The sequence below is a fragment of the Marmota monax genome, unplaced genomic scaffold, assembly GCF_021218885.2.
Source record: "Marmota monax isolate L192 unplaced genomic scaffold, Marmota_monax_Labrador192_F-V1.1 WCK01_AAM20220418_F8-fsc00013, whole genome shotgun sequence".
NCBI classification, from domain to species: domain Eukaryota; kingdom Metazoa; phylum Chordata; class Mammalia; order Rodentia; family Sciuridae; genus Marmota; species Marmota monax.
Window position 1 is genome coordinate 2,148,618 of NW_026692202.1, and position 8,728 is coordinate 2,157,345.

Below are 8,728 nucleotides of genomic sequence, written 5' to 3' on the forward strand. Positions count from 1 at the left end.
TTAAATGACACATGGGGGAAGGGCTGAATGTATCAAAATCATGTAAAATTTCTGTTCTTAGCAACATCCTTGTTATTAGGAATGATGACTAAACCGCCAGGATTATTCTGGACTGTAAGTTATCAAGAGCCCACTAATTTCACATTAAAGCCCATTGACTGCAACGGCGTGATTGAAGGGTTTTTAACAATTAACATAATCAGAAAATGAGCTGAGATAATTTTTATTCAACTCATTACTTTTTAATCATGTATTTCTTTTAATTAATATCTTCTCCGTGAACATAACACAAAGCAGAGCCCCAGTGCTGGCCCAAGCCAGCCTGCGGGACTGAATTTGACACAGCCAAACATTTCACCAGCCTCATTCATTGCATCTCTATTGTGGTGTGGGTGAAATAGAAAAATCTTGTCCAAAAGTCACCATGTTGTTTTGAAACACAATTTAAAAGGGGGGGGGGCTATTGGGAGCTCACAAGCCATACAATTTTAATTCGACTTGACTTTTATATTTGGGCGCCTCTCTTGACTTGCAGCCAGAGAGATACAAATGGGAATAAACAAACAGGAAGAACAACAAAAAGAAAAGGCTTTGGGCTGTGAATACCTGGTCCTGGGTTCGCAGGGAAGTAGACTGGTTTCCTGCACCCATGAGGCGGGCGGGTGGGACAGTCGGAGGAACAGACCTTGGCTTCCAAATCGATCCTAAAGGACGGATATAGTCAGGGATTAAGCGTCTGGGCCCTTCCATTACCATCATCCCACTGGTGATGGAAGGGACCCAACCCCGCCAAGTCTCTCCATTCCCCCAGTCTCAGCGACCCGTGCTCCTTTCTTTAGGGCAGCATCCTGAACCACTGTCCAGATCACTGTGTGCACCGCCCAGGTGTTTTCATTAAGGTCTGGTCAGAGCCATGACCTCATCTGTTCCACAAGATTTCTTGGTATCCCCAACCCAGGAGACTTGATTCCGTTCAAGTGCCTCACATGGAGCAGAGAAGGAGCAGTTTTGGTAGCACTTTTGGTACCATTTTTGGAAGTTTCAGCCTCTTTCTTGGCGACCCTCTCTACTTACTCAACTTTGAACCTAGGGTCATCTCTCCTGTGGCCTGACCACCACGTCTTTGGTACCTCCAAAAGGGTCTGTTTGTGCACTAAGATGTCTTGCAGTATGAGAGCAGCATCAGCCTCGGAAAAAAGAAACAAAGCCGACCCCTGGTGGAAGAACATGAAAGTTTAAGAATTTAAGGTTTGGGGGAACTTCATGCCACACAGTTTGTAGGAGACAGGAGGGAGAGAAAAATAGAGCAGAGGGATAAAAATAATAAATAAAAGGAAGATTGGAAGAGGTAGAGAATTGGAGAGCCCACATAGCCAGGGAATTCGAGTGAAGAAAGGTGGGAAAAGTGAGACTCAGAAACTGAGCTTTTAGACCCTTGGGTCAAGCATGCTTTCTCCATCATTGTGGTCTGGTCTGTTTGGTGTCAAGCAAGGATATCCAATTTCCTTTTTTAACATCAGGGATCTGGAAGCTCTGTGATTACAGGGAAGAGAGATGTTTCAGTCTGACACTTGCACCTGCTAAGATCTGCCTGCGCCAAGGAACATCCATGTTCCAGAATCATCCTCCTCTTCCTTCTAAACAAACCTCCTCGTCCACCGTTTTGCCCTTTTAGTCTTCAGTATCTGATATTAACGAAAGAAAAATTAACCGTCCAAGGGGAAAGTAGATAAGAATACAAGCCCCATTCCTTTGATATTTATTCATTTTTAATAGGGACTATCTGGGGCACAGGTTTGAGCCCAGATGATAGAGGTATTGCAGAATCTAAAGCAAAACAGTGAGAGGAGACCCACAGTGAGCCTCTGCTGATGTCCAAGACCAAACAGTTAAAAAAAAAAAGAATAAAGAAAAGGTGACATCAAAAATAAGGTCTCACTGATTAGCATGTCACTGTTTACCTGGAGTGAGCACTTCAAGTTAATCAAGGAAGTGCAAAGGGTGGCATTTGTGTCCTTGAGCTTTTTAAAGCCTCTTTTGAATTCACTATCAAGATGTACCTCAATGTTGCTTCCTTCCTACCTTGTCTCCTATACAGTGTATTGATCTTCAGGGATTTTTTCCCCCCGCACATCTTTCCTGCAAACATTTTCTTTTCTTAATTTTTAAAGATTTTTAAATTTTTTATTTGTTCTTTTTAGATATACATGAAGCATTTTCTTTTCTTGGAAAACTCCCCAATCTGACAGTTTACTGGAAGCTTACCCATCCTTTAAGATAATGGTTCAATATCACTGGTCCCTTAAAGACAACCTTGTTATTTACCCACCTTTCAACTCTTCTCATATAATACCGTTTCCTTTAATTTTCCTCTTCTATCATAGCTACTTCAATAAGAGAATTAATTATATACACTTTACCTTTTCTACTAGTTTGTAAGTCCCTAAAGTGGGTATTGAACACAGCACTGAATCCAGGACTTGGGTCTGTTCACAGGGAATATTTCTTGAATTGTTGGCTGTTGGCTGAGATTTAGAGTTTGGCATTTTAAGCCAGGCTTAGGAGCACGGTGGTTTGGGGCTGGTCTTTTTGGGATCTGGTGTGAACTACAGCCACTCCTTAGCAACTGAGAACAACACTTGCTGTTGTGAGGATGCAGCTGGAGGTTGTGTTTGAGTGTATCAGGCAGGAAAACCCTCATGCTGTGCTTGTAACTTTATGGTGTAAGTGCACATGTGGGGACAAAACAGGGGCAAGGCACGTGGAGAGCATATGACTCAGGCTTCAGATGAGTGCTGCCAAGACCACAGAGGGAACCCTGGCAAATCCATCATAAGCCCTGTGACCACCCTCTAGGCCAGAGGTAGAGCCCCGTCCACACCACTTTGGCACAGTGCTCTCTGCCCAGCCCACCCTGTCTCATCTGGCAGGCTTTCATGGACCCTCATCATCTGGCCTTCCTTTCTGTCATTGGAGCATCATGACACACTTGGCTCAGCTTAGTATTTCAACCACTGTCCTGGTTAAATGTCCCACTGCTGCTCTGGCTACTTTCAAAGGTGATTTCTTTTTTCTAGTTTGGACTGAGCCTAAATGTATAAAGCAAAGAGAAGAAAGTACAGTTATCAAAACACTTAATTTTTAGACCACCAACAGCACAATTCAGGTCAGAATGTACACTTAAAGATGAAATTACATGAGTTGTAAAACCCCTGCCTTCACTAGCAGCTGACTAATTTTTCTTTGCTTTCTGTTTTATAGACACAGGCTTGATTTTTTTTTTTTTTTTGGTACTGGAGATTGAACTTAGGGTGCTTTACCACTGAGCCAGTGAGCTATATCCCCATTCCTTTAAAAAAAAAATTTGAAACAGGGTATTTCTAAGTTGCTGAGGAGCTCATTAAGTTGTAGAGACTGGCCTCAAACTTGGGATCCTCCTGCCTCAGCCTCTTGAATTTCTGAAGTTATACCTAAAATGATATTTTCTTATAATTACCATGGCAATATCACACCTAACCAAAAAATTAAAAAAAAATTAGGCTTGAGTATACTTGTGCATTGCTCTAATCCTAGCAACTTGGGAGTCTGAAACAGAAGGATTGTTAACTTTGAAGCCAGCCTGGGCAACTTAGTGAGACTCTGTCTCAAAATACAAAAGGTATTGAGATGTAGTTCAGTGATAGAGTGCTTGCCTATATGTGTGAGGCTGTGGGTTCAATCCCCAGTCCTGGGAGTGGGGTAGGAAGGAAAAACAATTAATATCATGTAATAGTTAGTTCATCTTAAAATTTTCCTGAATGTCTATCTAAAAAAAGTCTTGAAAAAAAATACTAGTTAGTTTGAAATGGGATGTAAATAAGGTACACTTTTGGCTCTTAAATCTTTTTTTGGGGGGTGGGTACTGGGGATTTAACCCAGGGGTGCTTTACTATTGAACTACATCCCCAGCCCTTTTAATTTTGAGATACGGTCCCTCTAAGTTGCTTAGACCCTTGCTAATTCCCTAGGCTGAGCTAAAACTTGCAATCCTCCTGCCTCAACCTCCTGAGTCACTGGGATTAGAGATATGCACCACCACACCCAGTACCTCTTAAATCTTTTAAAATATTTTGCTATTGTTGCTGTTGTTATGGCCTGTAAGTCTTTAAACGTCTATTATAACATCTCCTTTCTCCCACCCCACCCTTCCTTTTCACATGATATTGGCTGTTTTTCAGAAACCAGGTTAATTGTCCTGAGAAATGTTCCCCATTCTGGATTTGGCTGCTTGTCTCCTCACATTGTCGTTTGGTAGCGATTTCATGTGTCAAGTAAGCAGAAATTTAACATGCTTCTTTTTTGTTTGTATTTCCTTGAGAATAGAAGTGAAATCCAAAAACTTGAATAACTTCCGGCTGCCCCACCCCTGCCTGTCTTTTGGGGCAAGAATACATCAGAAATGGATTCCATATAGCAATGAATCAGAAGGCACAATGTCTTGTTTTGTTTTGAGTGCATCTCAGCTTGATCAGTAGGCTCAGGTGATTCACCCATCCTGTCTTGTCACCCGGATTACTGATAACATTGAATTGGGTATTTCCTTAGGCATTAGGATGGCATCTGTTTTAAAGAATATTTTTATGCAAGTGATTTCTTTTTTACTTGCCTGAGGTAAGAGGAGAGTACTCTGGTTCCCCGAGGTAAGAAGGCTATGCATTATTTCCTTCATTATACAGAGGAATGGCAGAGAAGTCACTTTGGGGGCTACATGGTGATTTGAGGGCCCACACAAAATCAGAATTCAATCTGCTGATTCCTGATTCCAAACTCTCCTGTGGCAGAAAACATGGCAGGCAATGATGCTTCCTGGTGCCTTGCTGTTTAAAACCCAGTGGAGTATTTTTAAAGTAAGCTCAGGTAATAGATCTTAATGGGGGATTTAGTGGAGAATCCCAACCAGTTTGGGTCACTTTGATTTGGATTACCAGACACAAGAAATTTGATTTGCTTGGTTATGGATATCTGAACCATCTCCATTGTGTGAATCAACATTTTTTCCACATGATTTTGGCTAGATAAATCAAAGACAATACTCTTCTCACTCAGGAGTACTCTGGTTCCCAGTACTGAGTTATTTACAGTAGGGTTGTGGTCAGCTAAAAATATGAAAATGTCAATTTGAGGGGCTTAAACAAATAGGGTTTAATTTTTCTCACCCAATAAGAAGACCAGAGGTGTTCTAGGCTTTGTTTGCTTTAGAAGCTTCATGATGATGGGGTAGACTTTTCCTAGTGGTCTCAAGATGGCTACTATATCTTTAACCATCATCTCTGCATTCAAAGCAGGGAGAAGGGTGCTCAGGAAAGGGTAGTAAGAGTCACATCTGTCCCATTTAGTAAGGAAAATATGTTTTATCAGAAGTCCTCCTAACAGCAAAGGAACTGAACAGACACTTCACAGAAGAAGAAAAATGATTGGTCAGCAAATATATGAAAAAATGTTCAACATCTCTAGCAATTAGAGAAATGCAAATTAAAACTACACTGAGATTTTATCTCATTCCAGTCAGAATGGCAATAATCAAGAACACAAGTAACAATAAATGTTGGCATGGAATGTGGGGAAAAATAAACACTCATACATTGCTGGTGGGATTTCAAATTGCTGCAACTACTATGGAGAGCAGCATGGAGATTTCACAGAATACTTGGAATGGAACCACCATTTGATCCAGTACCACTCCTCGGTATATACCCAAAGGACTTAAAATCAGCCTATAATGACATGGCCACATCACTGTTTCGAGCAGCTCAGTTCACAATAGCTAAGCTATAGAACCATCAACGGATGAATGGATCAGGAAAATAATACACAATGGAATATTACTCAGCCATAAAGAAGAATGAAATTATGGTATTTTCTGGTAAATGGATGGAACTAGAAGCTATCATGCTAAGTGAAATAAGCCAATCCCCCCCAAACCAAAGGCTGAATGTTCTCTCTGATATGTGGATGCTGACTCACAATAGGCAGGGGGAGGGGGAGAGAGAAGGGGATGTTCACTGGATTGAACAGGGCGAAGTGGGGGAATGGAGGGGGGATGGAAATGGAAATGAGTTGGACATAACTTTCCTATGTTCATAAATGAATAAACGACCAGTGTAACTCCATATCACATACAGTTATAAAAATGGGAAGTTATACTCCATGTATATATGTCAAAATACATTCTACTGTCATGTATAACTAAAAAGAGCAAATAAAAAATTAAAAAAAAAAAGAAGTTTCCCTAACAGAATTCTCTTGGGTCAGAACTGGGTCATATTGAGATCTGGAGCTGCTAAAAGCTGGGGAAGCAGTATTTGGCTTTCAAACCTCTGTAGTGGAGGTAGCAAGGGAGATGGGGATTGGGTATTGCTGGGTTTCTGTTCTCGAGACTAAAAGGCTCAGGGGTCACTCCAGGTAAACTGGGCTAACTGGGCTGTGCAAAATAACCACACAAGAGACCTTTTCCTTTGGGGTCGCTGTGACAGCTCCTCTGACCTTAAGGGTCCACAGGAAGAGAGAGAGTGAGAGAGCATGCCCTTACCTCTTTTATTGAGGAGAAGCTATTCAAATGAGGCAAGGGGTCAGGTTTCAGGGGGCTGAGTCTATGTTCATGATGTCCACTGTCATCAGGTTGACTGACACCTGGGTAGGCCATACCCAAGGGCACAGTAAGAGAAGGGGACACACACAAGGCACTTCCATGGAAGATTCTATCCTAAACAGGGCAAGGGGTTATATTACAAAGGAACAGGTGAGCATAGCTTCACCCATGGGGCTGTAGCATGACACACTCATGCACGAGACACCGACTCTCCTCCAACCCAAGAAGGGTGGGGAAAGCTCTGCCACATTTCTTTGACTGAGCGCCTCAGCACCCAGCCGGAGAGTGTGACTCAGTCAAGTGCAAGGTTGGTCTTCCACAGGGTATAAATGAAATGTGTGGCTACACCAATCTTTATCTCTCTGACATTCACCATCTCCTACATTTTCATGAGAAAAACTTCCTCAACTGTTCATTCTGTAAGACAAATGGAGAGGAAAAATGGTGTCCACAAACCCTTTTGAATGACCACAAGGAATAGTAATCACACAAATACTGGTTCCAGCCTCCAGAAGAGAATAAGTATTTTGGAAGCTAAGAGCTATGCATCTGAATGTGTCTCCCAGATCATATGTTAAAATATAATTACCAATGTGATGATGGTACTAGGAGGTGGGACCTTTAGGGTGGAGCCCTCACTGAAGGGATTACATGAGGCCTTTTTAAAGGGCTTAGGTTGGGTTTGCTCTTTTATACTCCTCCACCAAGCGAGGGCACACATTTTCCCCTCTTTTTTCGCTCTGTTCCTTCGGCCTTGTGGGGGTACATAGATGGTGTCATCTATAAGGAACGGTCCCTCACTAGACAGGAAATTCTATTAAATCTCTATTATTTATAAATCACTCAATCTTGTTAGGTGTCACGGTGTAGGCCTGTAATCCCAGCTACTGGGGACGCTAAGGCAGGAAGATCACAAGTTTGAGAGTAGTCTGGGCAATTTAGTGACAGCATGTCTCAAAATAAAATAAATTAAAATGAACAATGAAAAATAAATAGGGTTAGGAATATAGCTCAGTGGTAGAGCACCCCAGGGTCAATCCTCAGTACCACCAAAAAAAAAAAAATTACTCTGTCTCAAGTGTTTTGCTATAATAACACAAATGGACTAAAACACTAAGTTAGATAACATTGCATTTTGACTAGTTTGTGGATTCCATGTTGGTTTAAGAATATTAAAAGAGGGCTGGGGTTGTGGCTCAGCAGCAGAGCACTTGCCTAGCGCGTGCGAGGCCCTGGGTTCGATCCTCAGCACCACATAAAAATAAATAAATAAAACAAAGGTGTATGTCCAACTACAACTAAAAAATTAAAAAAAAAGAATATTAAAAGACATCAGAACATGTTTGCAGTGAGAGTGAGTGGCAGGAGTGGATTTGCAGAAGACAAAATAGAAGCCAGGGTGCTGAGTCAGAAAGTACCTCTGATGTCAGGAGGTTTCCCCTGTAGAAAGATTTCTAGTTATTTCTGACCCCAAATGCCTCCCATGTATGATTTTTTTAATTAATTTTTTTTGTAGTTGTAGATGGACAAAATTCATTTATTTTATTTTATTTTTATGTGGTGCTAAGGATCAAACCCAGTGCCTCACACATGTTAGGCAAGCACCCTGCTACTGAGTTATAGCCCCAACCCATGTATGATTTTTTTAAATTCATGAAACCTCCTCTTACAGTGGGCAAAATCTTTACTGCAAGCTATAAATAATGTCAAAATTAACATTGTTCTGAAAAGGTAAACATAACCTTACATTTTTTCAAAATATAAAAGGCCAAAAGGAAAAATAGTCGTTATTTAAATGTTGAGATTCTTCACCTCCAGGGTGAAGGGACCAAGAGTAGGAAATGAATCCCCTTTTTTCCTGTTGCACGCTGAGATCAGCTTAGAACATTATGCAAAGATATTACTCATGGTTAAACAGCAGAAAGCATGAAAGAAAAATAAACAGATAGTGGACAGTACAGTTTCTGAGATACAATTTGTGCCCTGTGACTAAAGACCTATATCATTAGGGAGACCAGGAGAAGAAATCTTTTGAAGGTTATGTACCTTTCTTGTCTGGTTGCCACTCTTACCTCCATTACCTGAGTAGCCTCTGAGTGC